General features: G+C 45.0%; 1 long non-coding RNA gene across 2 annotated transcripts in view; it reads left to right on the top strand.

Annotated features, from left to right (window-relative positions):
• Positions 1–12,459, top strand: part of LOC119950213 — an 81,626-nt gene extending 69,167 nt beyond the window's left edge. For both annotated transcript variants that reach the window (XR_005457340.1, XR_005457341.1), the window contains exon 3: positions 12,384–12,459. This is a non-coding gene — a long non-coding RNA (uncharacterized LOC119950213). The remainder of the gene's footprint in view (positions 1–12,383) is intronic.
• The last annotated feature ends 8,587 nt before the right edge of the window (positions 12,460–21,046 follow it).

Below are 21,046 nucleotides of genomic sequence, written 5' to 3'. Positions count from 1 at the left end.
AACAACAAACCTACTCTTTAAATGTGTTTAAAAGAGAAAAGTATGTTATTGGTATGTTCGTTTATAATAATTGTACTTATTGAGTGTTTTCTGTGTGCAGAGCACTGTATTGAGTGCATGGGAGAGAACACAATAACAGAGTTGGTAGACATGTTTCCTGATCACAAGGAGTTACAGTTTAGAGGGGGAGATGGACATTAATAATAATAATAATAATTATGGTACTTGTTAAGCGCTTACTATGTGCTAAACACTGTTCTAAGCTCTGGGGTGGCAGATTAATCAAGTTGGACACTGTCCCTGTCCCACATTGGACTCACACTCTTAATCCCCACATTTTACAGATGAGGTAACTGAGGCACAGAGAAGTTAAGTGACTTGCCCAAGGTCACACAACAGACAAATGGTGGAGTCGGGATTAGAACCCATGACCTTCTGACTCCTAGGCCCGTGCTCACTCCACTAATATAAATAATTACAGAGATGCACGTAAATGCTGTGTGGCCGAGGGTGAGGTGAATAAAGAGTGCAAATCCAAGTGCAAGGGTGATGCAGAAGTGAGTGGGAGAAGAGGAAATTAGGGCTTAGCCGGGGAAGGCCTCATGGAGGAGATGAACTTTTAAGAAGGCTTTGAAGGTGGGGAGAGTGATCATGTGTTGGATATGAAGGGGGAGGGAGTTCCAGGTCAGATGCAAGATTTGGGCAGGGATCAGCTGCGAAATAGAGATCGCTGTACAGTGGTTAGGTTGGTGTTAGAGGAGCTGGGCTGCAGTAGGGAATCAGAGAAGTAAGGTAGGAGAGGGAAAGGTGATTGAGTGCTTTAAAGCCAATGGTAAAGGAGTTTCTGTTTGATGCAATGTTGGACCAACCACTGGAGGTTCTTGAGGAGTGGGGAAACATGGACTGAATGGTTCTGTAGAAAAATGATCTGGTCAGGAGAGTGAAATATGGATTGAAGTGGGGAGAGACAGGAGGCAGGGAGGTCAGCAAGGAGGCTGATGCAGTAATCAAGGTGGGATAGAAGAAGTGCTTGCATTATTGTATATTGTGTTATGCCATCGAGTCATTTCCGACCCATAGCAACACCATGGACACATCTTTCCCAGAATGCCCCACTCTCCATCTGCAGTCATTCTGGTAGTAGATCTATAGAGTTTTCTTGGTAAAAATATGGAAGTGGTCTACCATTGCCCCCTTCCGCGCAGTAAACTCGAGTCTCTGCCCTCGACTCTCTTCCATGCCGCTGCTGCCTAGTTTTCACTTGTAGCAGGTTGCCTTCCACTCACTAGCCACTGCCCAAGCTAGGAATGGAATGGGTAGGCCTCTGCTTGACTCTTCCTCCCATAGCCGAGACTCTCCAGGTGCGATCCTGAGAGGGTGCTTGCGTTAACATGGTAGCAATTTGAATGGAAATGGAAGCGTGGCTTTCAGCGATGGTGTGAAGGCTGAACTGACAGGATTTGGTGACAGATTGAATATGTGGGTTGAATGAGTCAAGGATAATGCCAAGGGTTTGTGAAACAGGGAGGATGGTGGTGCTGTCTACAGAGATGGGAAAGTTGGGGGAGGACAGGGCTTGGGTGGGAAGATGAGGAATTCTGTTTTGGACATATTACATTTGAGTTGTTGGCAGTACATCCAAGTAAAGATGCCCTGAAAGCAGGAGGAAGTAACAATAATTAACCATAAAACAACCAACTAATATTTAACAATCCCCGGAGAAGAATTTAAACCCTTGGGTTCTTTTTCACGTACAGAAAAACAGTGTGGACTAGTGGAAAGAGCACAGGCCTGGGAGTCAGAAGACCTGCCAGTTGCCTGCTTTGCGACCTTGGACAAGTCATTTAACTTCTCTGGGTCTCAGTTTCCTTTTTTGTGAAATAGGGATTCGATACCTGTCCTCCTTCCTGTTTAGACTGTGAGCCCCTTGTGGAACAGGAACTGTGTCCAACTTGATTAGCTTGTATCTACCCCAGTGCTTAGTACAGTGCTTGGTACCTAGTAAGCCCTTAGCAAGTACTATAAAAGAAATGAAAAAAAGATTTTCACTCTCTCTGCTGTGAGCACCACAGGAATTTCTCACCCTCACTGGACCCTGAGATCAAGCCAAAGGTTCCTCTCACCCTCTACTCCTAAACCCTGTGATGACAAGTCAAGGAGCCCTCATCTCGGGGCATCCCAAACAGCCTGGAGGTTCTTCTGGAGACTAGGTGGGATTAGAACTCAGTCAGTCAAGCTTAACAAGTCAAGCTGTGTTCAAGCTTTATTGAACACAGTAAGTATTCAATAAATATGATTGAATAAATGAATGACTCTGGAGCCTCTGTGGCTGTTATTTGAGCCCTGTGGAATTGATTGTCACTCTGCTCCCCAGCCCAGACCCACTGTCTGCTGCCTTCATCATCAACCTCTGATCATAATCTTCTCACCTGCCTCCTCACTCACACTCCTTTCCCCTGTAAATCCGTATTACTCCCTCACAGAGATCTCCGCTCTCTGGACCCCACCCATCTTTCGGAGCGCCTCACACCCCACCTCGCCGCCCTCTCCTCTCTACCCAGTCTCGATGATCAGATTACTGCTCTCAACTCTACCCTTTCTACTCAGCTAGACTCGCTCGCTCCCCTTTCCCTTCGCCGCTCTCGCACCACTAACCCACAGCCCTGGATCACTGCCACTGTCCGCCTCCTTCGCTCTTATGCTCGAGCTGCTGAACGCTGCTGGCGAAAGTCTAAACACCATGCCAACCTCGTTCACTTCAAGTTTATCCTTTCCTGCCTTAACTCAGCCCTCTCTTCTGCCAGACAAAACTATTTCTCCTCCCTTATTGACACCCATGCCCATCACCCCCGCCAGCTCTTCCGTACATTCAACTCCCTTCTCAGGCCCCCGGTTCCTCCCCCTCCTCCTTCCCTCACCCCCAACGATCTGGCCTCCTACTTCATTAACAAAATTAAATCCATCAGGTCCGACCTCCCCAAAGTCTCTTCCCCCCTTTCTCCAACCCCCCGGCTCTCAACACTCTCTGCTACTCTCCCATCCTTCCCAGCGGTATCCTCAGAGGAACTCTCCTCCCTCCTCTCAAGTGCTGCTCCGGCCACCTGTGCTTCTGACCCCATTCCCTCTCATCTTATGAAATCTCTCGCTCCATCCCTTCTCCCCTCCTTAACTTCCATCTTCAACCGCTCACTCTCCACTGGTTCCTTCCCCTCTGCCTTCAAACATGCCCATGTCTCTCCCATCCTAAAAAAAACCCTCTCTTGACCCCACCTCACCTTCTAGTTATCGTCCCATATCCCTCCTACCATTCCTTTCCAAACTCCTTGAACGAGTTGTCTACACGCGCTGCCTAGAATTCCTCAACAACAACTCTCTCCTCGACCCCCTCCAGTCTGGCTTCCGTCCCCTTCATTCCACGGAAACTGCGCTCTCAAAGGTCACCAATGACCTCCTGCTTGCCAAATCCAACGGCTCATACTCTGTCCTAATCCTCCTCGACCTCTCAGCTGCCTTTGACACTGTGGACCACCCCCTTCTCCTCAACACATTATCTGACCTTGGCTTCACAGACTCCGTCCTCTCCTGGTTCTCCTCTTATCTCTCCGGTCGTTCTTTCTCAGTCTCTTTTGCAGGCTCCTCCTCCCCCTCCCATCCTCTTACTGTGGGGGTTCCCCAAGGTTCAGTGCTTGGTCCCCTTCTGTTCTCAATATACACTCACTCCCTTGGTGACCTCATTCGCTCCCACGGCTTCAACTATCATCTCTACGCTGATGACACCCAGATCTACATCTCTGCCCCTGCTCTCTCCCCCTCCCTCCAGGCTCGCATCTCCTCCTGCCTTCAGGACATCTCCATCTGGATGTCCGCCCGCCACCTAAAGCTCAACATGTCGAAGACTGAGCTCCTTGTCTTCCCTCCCAAACCTTGTCCTCTCCCTGACTTTCCCATCTCTGTTGACGGCACTACCATCCTTCCCGTCTCACAAGCCCGCAACCTTGGTGTCATCCTCGACTCCGCTCTCTCATTCACCCCTCACATCCAAGCCGTCACCAAAACCTGCCGGTCTCAGCTCCGCAACATTGCCAAGATCCGCCCTTTCCTCTCCATCCAAACCGCTACCCTGCTAATTCAAGCTCTCATCCTATCCCGTCTGGACTACTGCACTAGCCTTCTCTCTGATCTCCCATCCTCGTGTCTCTCTCCACTTCAATCCATACTTCATGCTGCTGCCCGGATTATCTTTGTCCAGAAACGCTCTGGACATATTACTCCCCTCCTCAAAAACCTCCAATGGCTACCGATCAATCTGCGCATCAAGCAGAAACTCCTCACCCTGGGCTTCAAGGCTGTCCATCACCTCGCCCCCGCCTACCTCACCGCCCTTCTCTCCTTCTACTGCCCAGCCCGCACCCTCCGCTCCTCCACCACTAATCTCCTCACTGTACCTCGCTCTCGCCTGTCCCGCCATCGACCCCCGGCCCACGTCATCCCCCGGGCCTGGAATGCCCTCCCTCTGCCCATCCGCCAAGCTAGCTCTCTTCCTCCCTTCAAGGCCCTGCTGAGAGCTCACCTCCTCCAGGAGGCCTTCCCAGACTGAGCCCCTTCTTTCCTCTCCCCCTCGTCCCCCTCTCCATCCCCCCGTCTTACCTCCTTCCCTTCCCCACAGCACCTGTATATATGTATATATGGTTGTACATATTTATTACTCTATTTATTTATTTATTTATTTATTTTACTTGTACATTTCTATCCTACTTATTTTATTTTGTTGGTATGTTTGGTTCTGTTCTCTGTCTCCCCCTTTTAGACTGTGAGCCCACTGTTGGGTAGGGACTGTCTCTATGTGATGCCAATTTGTACTTCCCAAGCGCATAGTACAGTGCTCTGCACATAGTAAGCGCTCAATAAATACGATTGATTGATTGATTGATTGATCAACCAAGGAGCCGTGGTTCCAGCACCAGGCCAGGATAGGTCAGCTGAGCCAGAGGTGCTGAGGCCTCCGGGCTGAGAAGCAGTGCAGTGATTCTTTGGCCCCTCTGGGTTTAAACAGCTGCTGTCAGAAGTCTGGAGTCCTGACTGACCCCCACCTCATCCCTGGAGGATCCTCTGGGTGGTCTGGGTGGACCAGGATTCAAGTGGGTGAGCCCTCATGGGGTTTTGAGTTGGAAGGGGGAGAGTAACCGATAGCCCTGCCTCAGTGCCTGGTGAGGGAAAGCAATAGCTCAGCCATAGAGCAGTTATAGCAGATGAGGAGGAAGAGGGGAAAAAACCCTGAAGTTTCCAGGGACTACAGCTTGCCAACGGGGAGCAAAAAGTTGGGGAGGAACGTGAGGAAAAAGAGATGATTCCACCTCCAGACACTTTCTGGCTCGGCGAGAGGGGCAAACTTTACCTTTTCGGTCGCAATCCCTTGGGGGTCAGAGTCCCCTCATTCCTGCATCTAGGCGTTGTAAACAAAATAAAGGATAAGTGATACTGAAATGGGCAATTGTTAGCTAAATAAACAGTAATAATAATTATGGTACTTGTTAAGCACTTACTATGTGCCAAGCACTGTTCTAAGCACTGGAGTAGATATAAGTTAATCAGGTTGGGCACAGCCCCTGTTCCACATGAGGCTCACACTTTTAATCCCCATTTTACAAATAAGGAAACTGAGACCCAGAGAAATTAAGTGACTTGCCCAAGGTCACACAGCAGTCATGTGGCGAAGCCAGGATTAAACCCAAGTCTCAGGTTTGTTTGAGGTATGTTAGCTGAGAGGCCAGTTGGGCAGCATGGGCATCATGAGTAGCATGCAGTGTGTTTCCTTGACCCCTTGGAGAGATGCCAGAATCATGTCTAATCAAACTGCGATCACATCTATTTTCACATGCATAATTACACGCATTTTGACAAGAGTTTTCTGGACTGTTATCTTTTCTGTATACTAATTGCCTACTGCACAATCGGCTGCATTGCTTTAGTGGTCTGTTTATGTGTTTTGTTTACTCTTTCTCTCATGCGGGTAGACACCTCAGTGACTTTCCATTGTAGTTTTTACCATTTGAATGTCCTCTTGGATGTGATCTTCTTTATACATGTCTCTTCTCCTGCTGACTCACAAGAAGGTCTGTAAATAAAATCATGAATGTAAATACATTCTGTCTGCGGACAGTCAGCCAGTGAAAAGATCATTATACCTGGAAAGGCTCATAAATATATTCCCTCATACACGTTTCTAACAAGTTAATGAAGGGGTATCTTACTGGTTATTAATACTGTCCTTGATTTTCAAAAATGTAGTGATTTTCCCCTCAAGAACTTGGATATAATATGGAGAAAATTTAGTAAAAACTGAAATCTAAAGAAGGAAAAACTAGATTAGGAGGCCATAATCATATTGCTCTTCATAGCTCCTAAGGCTATTTTGTTTCTGGTCACCTTGCATTAAAATGCTTTATAGTTTGCAATCTAGTTTCATCTAATCCATTTGATGTCTCCCTAGCCCCATCTCCCCAAGTCTCGTCTCTTTCTGCTCTGTATCCTACAGTCCCTCACTCACGTACCCTTAATAATATCTCCCTCAGGCTCCATCTCCCCTGACCAGCAGTTCAAAGGGCAACATTATATCTTGGAGGTGCCTTCTTTGCCAGTTCCATCTCTCGCTCTTATTTTCCTCTAGTGGGCTCTAAGACAGGACTACATTCAGTTGTCTTTCATTTCTGAAGATGAGGCTACTGACATTAGTATCTCATCCAAGCCTGCAAGTGTAGTTGAGAGAGCAGTAGATCCCGGCTGCATTAATAGATTTATCCAAATTCAGGGTCTGTCTATGTTTTTGAGCCTGTCTTTTGGGATCCTGATTTTTCTGAAAGGCATGACTAGTCCTAGATTGTTTGCTTCTCCACTAGATTGACTGTAAGGTCCTTGTGGGGAGGGATTGTGTCTACCGATTCTATTGTACTCTCCCGAGTGCTTAGTACAGTGCTCTGCACACAATAAGCTCTCAATAAATCCCACTGAGTGTTTGAGTGAGTGATTCTTTAGGCCTGTGCACAGTCTGTTCAAAACAAGTTATTTCCACTGCGAAAATTATCTCAGTAATGCCCTTCCATGCTACTGTTCACGTTCACACTGTGTATATATATAGTATATATACTTTGTGTCTGCCTGTCTCATAGATTGTAGGCTCCTCAAGGGCCAGGGTTATGTTTTTTCTTTTTATTGTATTCTCCCAAGTGCCTAGTAAGCACTAAGCACACAGTAATTTATAGAGTATGCACACTCTGTAAATCAAGTGAATGAAGGAGTTATCCTTATAGAGCCTCAGCTATTGCACCCATTGACTAAAGCATCTTATTTGAACAGTAGGATTGCTGTGGGTATGATACAGAGACTCTCTACTCTGTACTGCTGTCTCATTTAGCATTCTTGATGACGTTTTTCCTATTTCATCCTACTTCAAAATCCTACTTCAAGATTTTCACCTTTCGAGGATTGGTGATAGTGCAATCTGTGCCTTTCTTAATTCCTTATCGTCTAGTTCTAGAAATCAGATTTCTCAAGTAGCATAAGCCCAGTGTTTTAATTTGTAAAGGCAGATGCCAAGTTTAATATCTGTGATGTAGCGTTCACCTCTGTCTTAATTCTCCCCATCATTCTAAAGATAAAGCACTTGGTTTTACTGTAAAATTACCTAGTATTTTCAATTGCTACTTATTTTGCATAATCCATCCGCATTGTAAAAGGACATCTGACTCCTTACTTTAGCCTGCTTTTGATTACAAGACCTTGTGTGTGTCTAGGAATCTTTTGAGTAAGAAAAACAGATGTGAATCATTCCAGTGTGATATTCCTTTCAGCCATGGGGCACAGCGACTCATTCCAGTGTGGTATTTCTTTCAGCCAGGGGGCAGAGTTTACAGATTGCTCTTTTACAATTGAACACTTCAGCAAGGCACAGGAATTTGTAACCAGAGAAGATTTGGTATCCAAACTTAATACAAAAAAAGTAATTCTCATAAAGCAACCCATTTTGAATTGTGATTTTCTACATTTTCAGTTCCAAGCCAAACTGCTATGATTTACAGTTTTATAATAGTCCCTGAAAATGTCATTAGACTGAATTGTGAGTTATCCCAGCACATATCCCTCTTATATATTCCTCTGTCCAGTATAAAGGGAGATGGAGGATGAGGAAGAAGATGGGAGAGAGTGCAATTGAGTAAGTAGACATGATCTCTGCTCTCAAGGAGCTTACAATCTAATGGGGGAGACAGACATTAAAATGAATTAGTGGTAGGAGAAGAAACCAAATATAAAAATATTTACTTAAGTGCTGGGTGGTGGGGTGAATACCTAAGCGCATGGGGGTAAGGACTCAAGTACATAGTTGACACAGTAGGAGGGGAAATATGGTGGGGAGATGAGAGAATAGCCAAGAAGTCTTCTTGGAGGAGATAAGATTTTAGTAAGGCTTTGAAGAAGGGGGGAGCAGTAGTCTGTTGGATATGAAGTTGGAGAGAGTTCCAGGCAGGAAGCAGGGCTTGAGCGAAGGATTGATGAGGAGAGAGGTGAAATTGAGGCACAGTGAGTAGGTTGGGTGTTAGATGAGTGAAGTGTGTGGGCTGAGTTGTAGTGGGAGAGGAGTGAGGCTAGGTAGGAGGGAGAGAGCTGATTGAATGCCTTAAAGCCAATGGTGAAGGGTTTTGTCTGTTGCAGAGTTGGATGGAAAACCACTGGAAGTTTTTAAGGACTTTAAGGACTGTAAATGTCCTTTTACACTTGTCGGCTGTGTGACCTTGGGCAAGTCACTTAACTTCTCTGGGCCTCAGTTCCTGTCTCTGTCAAATGGGGATGACGACTGTGAGCCCACTGGGACAACCTGATTACCTTGTGTCTACCCCAACTCTTAGAACAGTGCTTGACACATAGTAAGTGCTTAACAAATACCATTATTTGTATAATCATATAATCACATTATAATCATTTGTATAATCATATAATATTTGTATAATTTGTATAATTTGTATAATCATATAATCATTATTATTATTTTAAGGAGTGGGGAGACACGCACAAAATGAAGTTTTAGAAAAATGATAAAAGCAGCAGAATGAGGGGGAAAGAAAAGGGAGAGGGAGGTAAAAAATGGAGAAGAGAAATCGATCAATCACATAATAGCATTGAGCATTTACTGTGTGCAGAGCCCTGTATTAAGCACTTGGGAGAGTACAATATAACGGAGTTGGTAGCCATGTTCCTAGCCCACAAGGAGCTTACAGTCTAGAGGAACAGGGAGGGGGGGATTTATTTTCTGCCCTACTTCTCTCCCCCCTTAAACTTCCCTGACCTCACCATGACTCCTCATTCCCCACCCTCCAGTCAGCCCATCCCATTCTCCTCCCAGCGCATCCTCTCCTCCCCCTCCTCCATCCAACCCCTGGCTCAGTCCCCACAACTCTCTCCCTCCTCATCCCTGTCAACCTGCCCCAGAGCTCCCCCTCCCCCCGACCCCCCACACCAGCCCATGTCAGCTCACTCTCGTACAACCCCTCACCACCTCTTGGGTTGTCTCCTCCCCTCCCTCCCTGCTTCCAGCCCCAGCCAAGTGCAGGCTGTGGAAACCCCCGGTCCATCATGGGGAAGCTTCCCTTTATCTTGACCTGTTCTTGACCCAGTAACTGCTCCTCCTGGCCATCACTGAAACCTGGCTCTCCCCAGATGACATGGTCTCGTCTGCTTCTCTCTCTAAAGGAGGCGTCGTCTTCACTCATTCCCCCACACTCACTCCGTCTCGCATCCCAATGCCACTTTCACACCAGTTCATCTCCCCCATCCCTTTCTTTCCCTTCCCTTGAACCCATATCATCCACGCCTACCACCCACTCCAGATTCTAGTAATAGTCATCTACAGCCCCTCAAGCCCCATCTCCAACTTTTAGAACAATTTTGATCTCTTTCTCACATTCCTTCTCTTTTTCTCCATCCCTACATTGATCCTCGAGGACTTTAATATCCACATAGATATTCATTCATTCAATTGTATTTATTAAGCACTTACTGTGTGCAGAGCACTGTACTAAGCACTTGGAAAAGTACAATACAGCAATAAAGAGTGACAATCCTTGCCCACAATGAGCTCACAGTCTGGGTGGATTAGGGGGAGACAGACATCAGTACAAATAAGTAGACATTGATGTAAATAAATGCAATTACGGATATGTACATAAGTGCTGTGGGGCAGGGAGGGAGGGAAGAACAAAGGGAGCAAGTCAAGGCAATACCAAAGGGAGCAGGAAATGAGGAAAAGTGGGGCTTAGTCTGGGAAGACCTCTTGGAGGAGATGTGCCTTCAGTAAGATTTTGAAGCAAGGGAGAATAATTATCTGGGGGATTTGAGGGAGGGCGTTCCAGGTCAGAGGTAGGACTTGGGCCAGGGATCGGAAGCGAGGCAGGCGAGATTGAGACACAGTGAGAAGGTTAGCAGCAGAGGAGTGAAGTGAGGGGGCTGGGTTGTAGAACGAGAGAAGCAAGGTGAGGTAGGAGGGGGCAAGGTGATGGAATACTTTAAAGCCAATGGTAAGGAATTTTTGTTTGATACAAAGGTGGATAGGCCATCACTGGAGATTTTTGAGGATGTTCCTGTTGTTTTGATGACCCTTCTGCTGCCCACTGTCTTCACTCCTCAACTCCACCAAGCTGCTTCTCCCCAGCTAGGCCATTTACCAACTTGGACACACACTCGATCTCATCATCTCTAGCCAGTGCACAATCTCTACCCTCGTCAACTCTGAAATCCCTCTATCTGGCTACAACCTCCTCACCTGCCTTCTCTCCCACACACCTCCACCCCTCAAGTCTGTACTGCTCCCCCTCAAAGACCTCTGATCTTTTAACCCCATCCAATTTTCTCAACTTGGCATGCCCCATTTAGCCTCCGTACCAAAACTACCTTCCCTTGATGACCAAAGTGTCGCACCACCCTCTCTACTGAACTTCATTCACTCCCCTATCCCTTCATCAATCTCGTACCCCTAAGCCACAGCTCTGGATCACGTCCCCAGTCCACCTCCTTCGCTCTTGTGCACAAGCCAAAGAGTGCTGCTGGCAGAAATCTAGATATCAGGCCGACCTCATCCACTTTAAGTTTATCCTTACATGTTTTAACTTTGTCCTCTACTCTGCCTGGCAAAATTATTTCTCCGTCCTTATTGACACCCATGCCCATTACCCTCGCCAGTTGTTCCAGATGTTTAATTCCCTCCTCAAACCCCCTTCTTCCTGCACTCAATCACCTTGCCCCCTCCTTCCTCACCTCACTACTCTCCTACTACAACCCAGGCCACACACGTTGCTTCTCTAATACCAACCTATTCACTGCATCTCAGTCTCTCCTATCTCGCCACCAACCTCTCGCCCATGTCTTGCTTCTGTCCTGGAACTCCCTCCCTCTTCATATCCAACAGGCAGTTACTCTCCACCCACTTTAAAGTGTTATTAAGGCACATCTCCTCCAAGAGGCCTTCCTTGATTGAGCCCTCTTTTCCTTTTCTTCCACTTCCCTTGTGTCGCCTTGACTTGTTCACTTGACTTGTTCACCCCTCCCCAAGCCCCACATCACTTATGTACATATCCGTAATTTATTTATATTAATGTCTGTTTTCCCCTCTAGACTGTAAGCTCATAGTAGACAGGGAATGTGTCTGTTATATTGTACTCTCTCAAGCACTTAGTACAGTGCTCTATACCCAGTAAGTGCTCAGTAAATGAGATTGATTGATTGATTCTGGGGTTGCTGCCATTCTTTATCATCTATGGCTGCCTCCAGCACAACTGAATATCTTTGGGGAAGGCAGGTAATCACTACCAACTGAGTCGGAGAGTGGCTAAGGGTAGTGGTGAATGCCAGTAACGGCAGGAGGCTGGTGGCAATGTCACAGGAAATTCCCATAATCCACCTGTGTGGGCTGGTTCAGCTTCTTTAGCAGTAGCAATGGCAGCAGTGGGGAGGTAGAGGAGAGGTGGTCTTCTTCCCACTGCCATTGCTTCCACATATGAGAGGTACTCCTCCCCTGCATAACTATCCCACCCAGTATATCAGTTCAAAGGAAAAATACTGTCTCTTAAATTTGTCCCTGGATAGCAGGCCAGAATCCACTGTAAGTAGTATATTTTTTTAGGTTGAGGAAGGGTAATAGAAGTGGAAGATAAGCTGAAATCTGTTCGTCTGTTCTATTGCATTTTTATTTCAACAGGAGTAACAAGGGCTGGTGAAGGACAGTTTACCAGCCCCTTCTTCCTTTTTCTGGACTCAACTGCATTACATTTTTACATTTAGTGATTTGTTGCTGCACTTTTAGTAGACCAAACTAACCTATTTTCTCTCTCCATTTCCAGTTCTGATTTTGCTGGACAGGATGGAAAATTGGTAAACCAGAGACCTATCTCCTGAACCACTTCTCAGATTCTACAGGCAAGTTTAAAGTGCAATTTAAAACATAGATGATTAAGTCACTCCAAAAGGTTTCCAGATACTTTCCTGGGCAGTGTCACAGTTAGGGCATTGGGATGACTCAGAGATAAGCAACGTGGCTTAATGGAAAAAGCACAGGCTTGGGAGTCAGAGGTCGTGGGTTCTAATCCCGGCTCTGCCACTTGTCAGCTGTGTGACTTTGGGCAAGTCACTTAACTTTTCTGTGCCTCGGTTACCTCATCTGTAAAATGGGGATTAAGACTGTGAGCCCCACATGAGACAACCTGATAACCTTGTATCTATCCCAGTGCTTAGAACAGTGCTTGACACATGGTAAGCGCTTAAAAAATACCACTATTATTATTATAAGTGCCACTTAAACATTTTGTTACTCACCCCAGTCCCACAATACGTATGTAAATATTCTTATACCCTATTGATTCCCCATCCCTAGTCTATTTTAACATCTATCTCCCCCAGTAGACTGTAAGCTCCTTGTGGGCAGGGCTCAGGTCTGTTGTATTGTACTTTCTCAAGCACTTAGTACAGTGCTCTGCACACAGTAAGTGTTCAATAAATGCCATTGATTGATGGGTTGATTAAATGAGGCTTCCTTAGTGTTGTACCAGAATCGCTTTGAAGATGTGCTTTCCCATAAGTTCCCTCTACACTTGTAAGCTTGTTGTGGGCAGGGAACGTTTCTATTATATTGTCATCCCCCAAGTGCTGGCTCAGTGGAAAAAGCACAGGCTTTGGAGTCAAAGGTCATGGGTTTCAAATCCCGACTCCATCAATTGTCAGCTGTGTGACTTTGGGCAAGTCACTTAACTTCTCTGTGCCTGGTACCTCATCTGTAAAATGGGGATTAAGACTGTGAGCCCACCGTGGGACAACCTGATTACCTTGTATTCTCCCCAGTGCTTAGAACAGTGCTTTGCACATATTAAGTGCCTAACAAATACCATTATTATTATTAATACAGTGCTCTGCACACAGTAAGTGCTCAATAAATATGATTGATTTGCAGAGAAGGTGAAGTTGACCTATAGATACTATTCTGAGCTCACAAATAGCTAATCGTAGCAGGCAATGAGAAAGTAAATGGTCATTTACAGGTGATTTTGATAGGGAATTAAGGAAAAGGGGAAAGCAAGAGATAATTCCCACCTACGTAAAGTTGTATTGAACAGAAGTGAAAACCCAGGCTCATAATATATATTATTGTCTTCTTGTAACTATTAATAGAGTAGCCATCCACAGTTTTTCTCTGCAATTAATGGGGAGCGGGGGCAGAAAGGAAGGCACAGATGTCAAATGTTCTATAGTTTTTTCCTCCCATAAAAGGTTTAAAATCAATTTCTTCTTTCTCTTTGGAAATTTTTTAAATACTTTCCTTATAAAAATGCTTTAGGAATGCTTCTCCATAGGCTGCATTACCCTTGGCAATAAGACTGACATGTTTGCTGAAGGAGATGGAATATTCAAAAGTAAAAGGATTCTGTTTCAAAATTTTCATGCATATTTTTGGTTAGTAATGAATTATTCTTGACATGTAGGTAGAGAGGCTACCTTTTGTGCCAAAACTTCAGCTTCCCAATCTGTTCCCAGTTAATTCATGTGAATCAAGGGGGTGGGGTATTTTTTTACTCAAGAGTAACAGAAAATAAAATGTTCAATAAAGAAGTTAATTATGTAAAATACACATTTTTCTCAAATGTAGTGATATTTATTTTTATACAACAAGCAATAAAAGAAAATGTTTTTCCCTTTTACAGAAATATAAATATAATGAAACCATATATTTTGAAAATTGAAAGGGATATTTCATTGCCTGGGTTCCTTTACTTCTTAAAATGCAATGTTATACTTCTTTTGAGTGACTAAAGGCATAATGTAATGCTGTATTTATGATTTAGCAATGATTATGACTAGCTAATATCCGTGAAACATTTGTGGTATTTTAGCATTTCTCCATCACTGTCTATCTTCCCTAGGATGTTTTCTCCTTTCTCTCTCCCTCATCTCTGTCGCTCTCCTCATCTTACCCATTGTTTTCTCCTCCTCCCTCCCTCCTCTTCTTCATCGCCCCCCCGCCCATCTCGCCCTCTTCTCATCCTTTGTCCTCCCTGTTCATTTTCTCCTCTAACTCTCTCCCAAGCTATCTTTTCCTCCCTGTCTCTGACTCTAACTCTTTTTCTCTCCCTGCCCCTCTGCTTTTCTCTGCTTTATCCTTCTCTTTCTCATCTCTCCTTGTTGTCTATCTTTGGGCCTCCCTCTCTTTCTGATCCTCTCTTCCTCCTCTCCCCCTCTGGCTGTTTTTACTCATCTCTTTGTTGCTTCTCTCTTCCCTTCCCCCTCTCCTGATCCTGCAGTTATGTGCAGTGAATTTTAAATTCATGCAATAATAGCAGCACAGCATAACATAATGTTAATGTACCTAAAAAAAACCCCAACAAATATAGCCTAAACTGAGGATTTTCCTGGTTTTTCTATAGCACTTATTAGAAGGGAATAGAAATAAGATACCAGTAGCCACACCTATAATCTTTGTTGTTGATCTGAAGATGATGGTTGTTTCTGCTGGTGTTCTATTTTTGATTCTTACTAATCTTCCTTGTGTCTCCTCCTGAGTTTTCCTTCCCCTTATTCCCCTCAACCCCCCACCCAAAATTCCCAGAAGCTCCACAACAGTCACAAGGCTGAAGGACACGGCATTCTCGGGCACCAGTCCCACCTCATGCCTTGTGTTTCTGGTCTCAGCTGCACTCTGACTTCTCCTCTTCACCCTGCACAGATGCCTCTGGGACTCTCTCGCTGCTGGATAGCAGCAGGTCCATGCAAGATAGACAAAAGGATGAACTGCAGGCAGGGCTGGATTAATGCAAAGACTCCTGAGGCAGAAGCCCAGGGACTCCAGGCTAATAAGGGCCCCAGACTCCTCTCAGGGAAGTCCCTGCACAAGCTGCCACGGCAACACCCTTTCACCTCTCCTGTCTTCGGTCTACATTACTGACGCAGTCAGGATCACCTTCTGAAAACTTTGTTCAGCTCACATCTCTCCCCTCTTCAAAAACCTCCAATAGCTACCGATTTAGTTCCGTGTCCCTAAAATAATTTCCAGCTGTCAGCTTCAAGGCTCTCTGATCTGCTCTCTCCTTCATATTCATTCAATCGTATTTATTGATTGCTTACTGTGAGCGGAGCACTGTACGAAGCGCTTGGGAGAGGACAATATGACAATAGACACATTCCCTGCCCACAATGAGCTTATAATCTAGAGTGGGGGAGACAGACATCAATATAAATAAATAAATTACAGATATGTACATAAGTGCCGTGGGGGTGGGAAGGGGGAAGAACAAAGGGAGCAAGTCAGGGTAAAGGAAGAGGGCATATTTATCTGCCCTCTTGGCTCCATCGTTCGCATTCATTCATTCATTCAATTCCATCATATTTATTGAGTGCTTTCTGTGCGCAGAGCAGTGTACTCAGCACTTGGGAGAGTACAATACAACAATAAACAGACCCATTCTCTGCCTCCCCATTGTGGACAGAGAATGTGTCTGTCCATTGTTTTATCGTACTCTCCCGATCGCTTAGTACAGTGCTCTGCACACAATAAGCGCTCAATAAATATTGTTGAATGAATTAATGAAATCTTTTGAACTACTGCTTTCTCTGTCTTCAAAGAAGGTGGAAAATAAATAATATTTATTATAAGTATTTATTATTATATTATTGTTATATACATAATATAGGGAAGCAGCATGGCTCAGTGGAAAGAGCACGGGCTTGGGAGTCAGAGGTCATGGGTTCTAATCCCAGCTCCGCCACTTGTCAGCTGTGTGACTATGGGCAAATCACTTAACTTCTCAGGGCCTCAGTTCCCTCATCTGTAAAATGGGATTAAGACTGTGAGCCCCATGTGGGACAACCTGATGATCACCTTACATCTACCCCAGAGCTTAGAACAGTGCTTGGTATATAGTAAGCGCTTATCAAATGCCAACATTATTGTTATTATTCTTATTATTATTCTTATTACTACTACATAGGCAGCGTGGCTCAATGGAAAGAGCCCGGGCTTAGGATCAGAGGTCATGAGTTCTAATTCCAGCTCCGCCACTTGTCAGCTGTGTGACTTTGGGCAAGCCACTTAACTTCTATGTGCCCCAGTTACCTCATCTGTGAAATGGGGATTGACAGTGAGCCCCACGTGGGACAACCTGATCACCTTATATCCCCCCAGCACTTAGAACAGTGCTTTGCACATAATAAGCACTTAACAAATACCATAAAAAACCCTAAAATCCCGCCTCCTCCAGGAGGCATGCCTTGATTAATTTTCTTCTCCCCAGGCCATACCCTCCCAACTATCACCTCAGCATTTATGTACTCTCATGCTAGCTACCGTTAGCATTTATGTATAAACTGATTTAAGTACTCTACTATTTAAGCACATGTTTTTTAAAATATACAATTTATAAGACATTTATTAGGTATTATTGTAATAACCAGTTGTATCTCTTTTTCCTCCTAACTGTAAACAATTTTACATCTCTCTCCCTCCCCCATTGAATTGTAAGATCCTTGAGGGCAGGAACTTTGTCCTTAGCCTCTAATATGCTCTCTCAAGCACTTCATACCATAGGTCCTCAATAAATATGATTGATTGATTGACAGAGTCTGTAATACGGTCAGAAGAGCTGAATTTTAAGAGCAGGCTGGAGACCACTTCTTGAGAGATAGTTGGAAAGAGAATGATGTAGAAGTGGGAGTCAGGCAGTCATTTGTATTTATTGAGCACTTACTGTGTGCAGAGCACTGTTCTAAGCACTTGGGAGAGTACAATAGAATACTAACAGACACATTCCCTGCCCACAGAAAGTTACAGTCTAGAGGAGAGAGTTAGGTCTTGGTGATGGTAAGGAGGTGGAGTGAGCAAAACAGAATCAGGTTGAGGGTGAAAGGGAGTTTGTCCATAATGGAATAGGAGGGTAGAGCAAAGTGGAGTTTGGTGGGTGGGTGATTGGAAATGAGGGCAGTGGGTAGAAACTCACTGGATTGAGATGAGGTGTTGGTAGACATTTTTAGTGTGGGTGTTTTGGGGAGGCAGTGAGTTGAGCAAACCGGGATTTATGGGGAGCGCAGGGTAAATTCAAGAGGGGCCGTGAGAAGGGACAGAGAACTTAATCAACCACCAGGTGGTGTAATGGGAGAACAGCAAGTCACAAGATCCGGGATTATGTTTTCCCCAGGAACTGGGAAGATCATTAAAGGAAGGAAAGGATGGGCAAGGCACCAAGAACTTAGGAAAAGTTGGGGACAGAGGGGAGGATATTTCTCAGAGAAGCAATGGACTAGCACATAGACACAGGCCTGGGAGTCAGAAGGATCTGGGTGCTAATCCTGGCTCTGCCACTTGTCTGCTGTGTGACCTTGGGCATTCACTTCTCTGGGCCTCAGTTACCTCATCCATAAAATGGGGATTGAGACTGTGAGCCCTACCTGGGACAGGGACTGTGTCCAACCCAATTTGCTTATATCCACCCCAGCGCTTAGTACAGCACCTGGCATATAATACATCCTTAACAAATACCATAATTATTATTATTGTAAATAGGACTGTCATAGACTGCCACAGCCTTCCCAATGCCAGGAAGACAGACTTCTGCCCACCTTGGAGAAATGGTTACTGACGCTGTGGCATCTGGCAGAGCTGGTCAGCAGCATCTCCTGATGAGCCCTCAGCCCTGGCCTCAGTGTTTCAGGAGCTGAAGATCACCTGGGCCTGGGCTCGTGAACTCCTCCACTCTCCTCTTTATCCCTCCTCTCCCTACTTTGACCCCCCCGCTCCCCAGGTCCTATTTATCAACCATTCCAGTTGAGTCTGGCCTACTTAATCTTCTTTTCTTGTCACTCCTCCCTGGCCATAGGTCACACATATATATTCAGTGGTGGGACACAGGGTGACCAGTATGATTTGTAAGATGCATCTGGAACCGAGGTCAGCTATCAGGTCCAGCAAGATTATTTTTTTCCTTTAATCCCCACACTTTCTCCACTCTGTCTTTGATTCCTCTCCTCATTTTTTTCCTCCCCCATTGCCCCTCTTTCTTTTTCTGCCTAGCAATAATCTGAGGATAAAAGTGGTTTGCAGGCAGCTTCTTTCACCTCAGATTTCAGTGGATTTGTCCAGACTGAGAGAGTCCTCCCTGCTTATTATCTTGGGGGATTTCAGTGCCCTATAATAATGCAGAAGGCCATGTATTCCATGACTTCATGCCATAAAATGCAAAATAAACATGTCTCTAGTTCAGCTGAGTATTTCATGTAACTCTTAATGATAACATTTAATTTTGTCAATGTTTTTTCAATGAATAATATCTGGAATGGCCCAGAGGCAGATGCTCAATTATGCTGGCTAATGAATGGGTACAGTAGTTATTTATGGACCTGATGGTATCATTTGGGTCACTTTACTATTCAGAGCTCCTGCTGGATTTTAGGAGCTAAGATTTTCTCTATTTATACAATACTAGCCAGAAAAAAACCCAGTCTTTGCCTGGATTAAACAGATGCTACTTTGCCTTCCTGCTTTCCTATTCTTTTTTCCTTCCTTTTCCTGTAAATTTCTCCCATCATTCTCCTCCTGTCCCTTCAGGCCCCTACTCTCATATTGGTCTATCTATTTCTTCTTCTCTATTGACCTGTCTCTATTTAGTCACCTTTCTGTGCCCTTATATTCCTATTTCTCTACTCTGTGTCCCCTTTTTCCCCTCTTAGTGTTTCATCTAATTTTCCCTTCTCATTCTCTTTGCTGTCTCCAATAGCTGTTCCTCTTTTTTTCTGATTACTTTAATTCTTTGTCTCTCTGCATTTCTGATCTTTCAATTCCTTACCCTCTCTCCCTGTGCCTGACACTCTCCCCTGTAAGCACACCTTAAGTTCAGGAACCATATCTTATACTGTTTTTTGTATATTTCCTCTAGCCTAGTAAAATGCTCTGCACATATGGTGCTTAATAAATACTACTAATTACTAGTAGTAAAAGAGGTAGTAATAGTGGTAGTGGTGGTGGTGTGAGAAACAGCATGGTGTAGTGGAAAAAGCACAGGCCTGGGAGTGAGGATCAGAGTTCTAATCCTGCCATGCCACTTAACTACCATATGACCTAGCACAAGTCACTTAATTTCTCTGTTGCCTCCATTCCCTCATCTGCAATATGAGGATTCACTACCTGCTTTCCCTCCTACTTAGACTGTGAGCCCTATATGGGACCTTGTAATCTTATGTCAGGCACAGTGTTTTGTACAGTGTTGGGCAAATAGTAAGCTCTTCACAAATACCACAGTCACTACTATCCTCTACCTGTCCCTCTTTCTATTCATTTACTTTTTCTGCCTTATTCTGTTGCTCTACTCTCCTCCCTTTTCCTTTTCTCTATTTTTGGCACCACCAAGAAGCAATGTGGCCTAGTAGGAAGAACATGGGCCTGGGAGTTGGGGAACATTGGTTCTAATCTTAGGCCCATCACTTGCCTGATGTTTTGACCTTGGGCAAGTTACAGCTTCTCTCTGCCTTAGGTTCCTCAGCTGTAAAATGGGGGTGAAATACCTGTTGTCCCTCCCACTTAGACTGTGACCCTTATGTGGGACAAGGATTGTCTCTAATCTGATTGCAGTCTATCTACCCTAGCTCTTGGTACATATAGTGCTTGGCAAATAGTAAGGGTTTAACAAATACCATAAATACCTCTCTTTATTTCTAAGACTCATTCTATCACCCCCTCCTTCCTCTCCCCTTGTCCTTTACTGTCTCTCACAGTTCCCCCACTCTCCACACGTTGATTTTTCCTCCCCTTTCATTTCTGTTTCAGAGGTGGATGGTGGTTCTGAGGTTGATGGCTGTGGCTGCGTGGTGGGTGGGAATCAATCAATCAAGCGTATTTATTGAGCACTTGAGCACTGTACTAAGCACTTGGGAAGTACAAGTTGGCAATATATAGAGACAGTCCCTACCCAACAGTAGGCTCACAGTCTAGAAGGGGGAGAGAGGGGAAGGGAAGCACTTACTATGGGGAAGGGGGAGGGAAGGAGGGGAAAGGTGGAGAGAGCTGGTGAGGAGTCTTGAAGCCAATGGTACAGAGTCTTTGTTTGATGTGGAGGGAGGTGGGAAACCATTAGTGGGTTTGAGGAGTGGGGAGATGTTTGCAAATAACTTTTCAGGAAATTGATCCAGGCAGCAGCGTGGAATTTTGGACTGAAGCCAGAAGAGGCTGAAGGCAGGGGACTAGCAAGGAGGTAGTCCAATCATGATATGATGAGCACTCGAAGCGGCGTAGTGGCTGTATGGGTGGTGAGGAAGGGGGGGATCCTTGAATTGTTTTTGAGGAAAATTTGATAGATTTGATGTGAGAGAAACGTGACAGTGGGAGACGAGGATGATACCAAGGTTGACAGTTTGGGGTTTTTTTAATGGTATTTGTTAAGCGCTTATTATGTGCCAGGCACTGTACTAAGCACTGGGGTACAGTACAGAGAAGCAGTGTGGCTCAGTGTAAAAAGCACGGGCTTTGGAGCCAGAG

The sequence above is a fragment of the Tachyglossus aculeatus genome, chromosome X1 (genome assembly GCF_015852505.1).
Source record: "Tachyglossus aculeatus isolate mTacAcu1 chromosome X1, mTacAcu1.pri, whole genome shotgun sequence".
Classification (NCBI taxonomy): Eukaryota; Metazoa; Chordata; class Mammalia; order Monotremata; family Tachyglossidae; genus Tachyglossus; species Tachyglossus aculeatus.
This window is presented reverse-complemented; position numbering and strand designations above follow the sequence as displayed.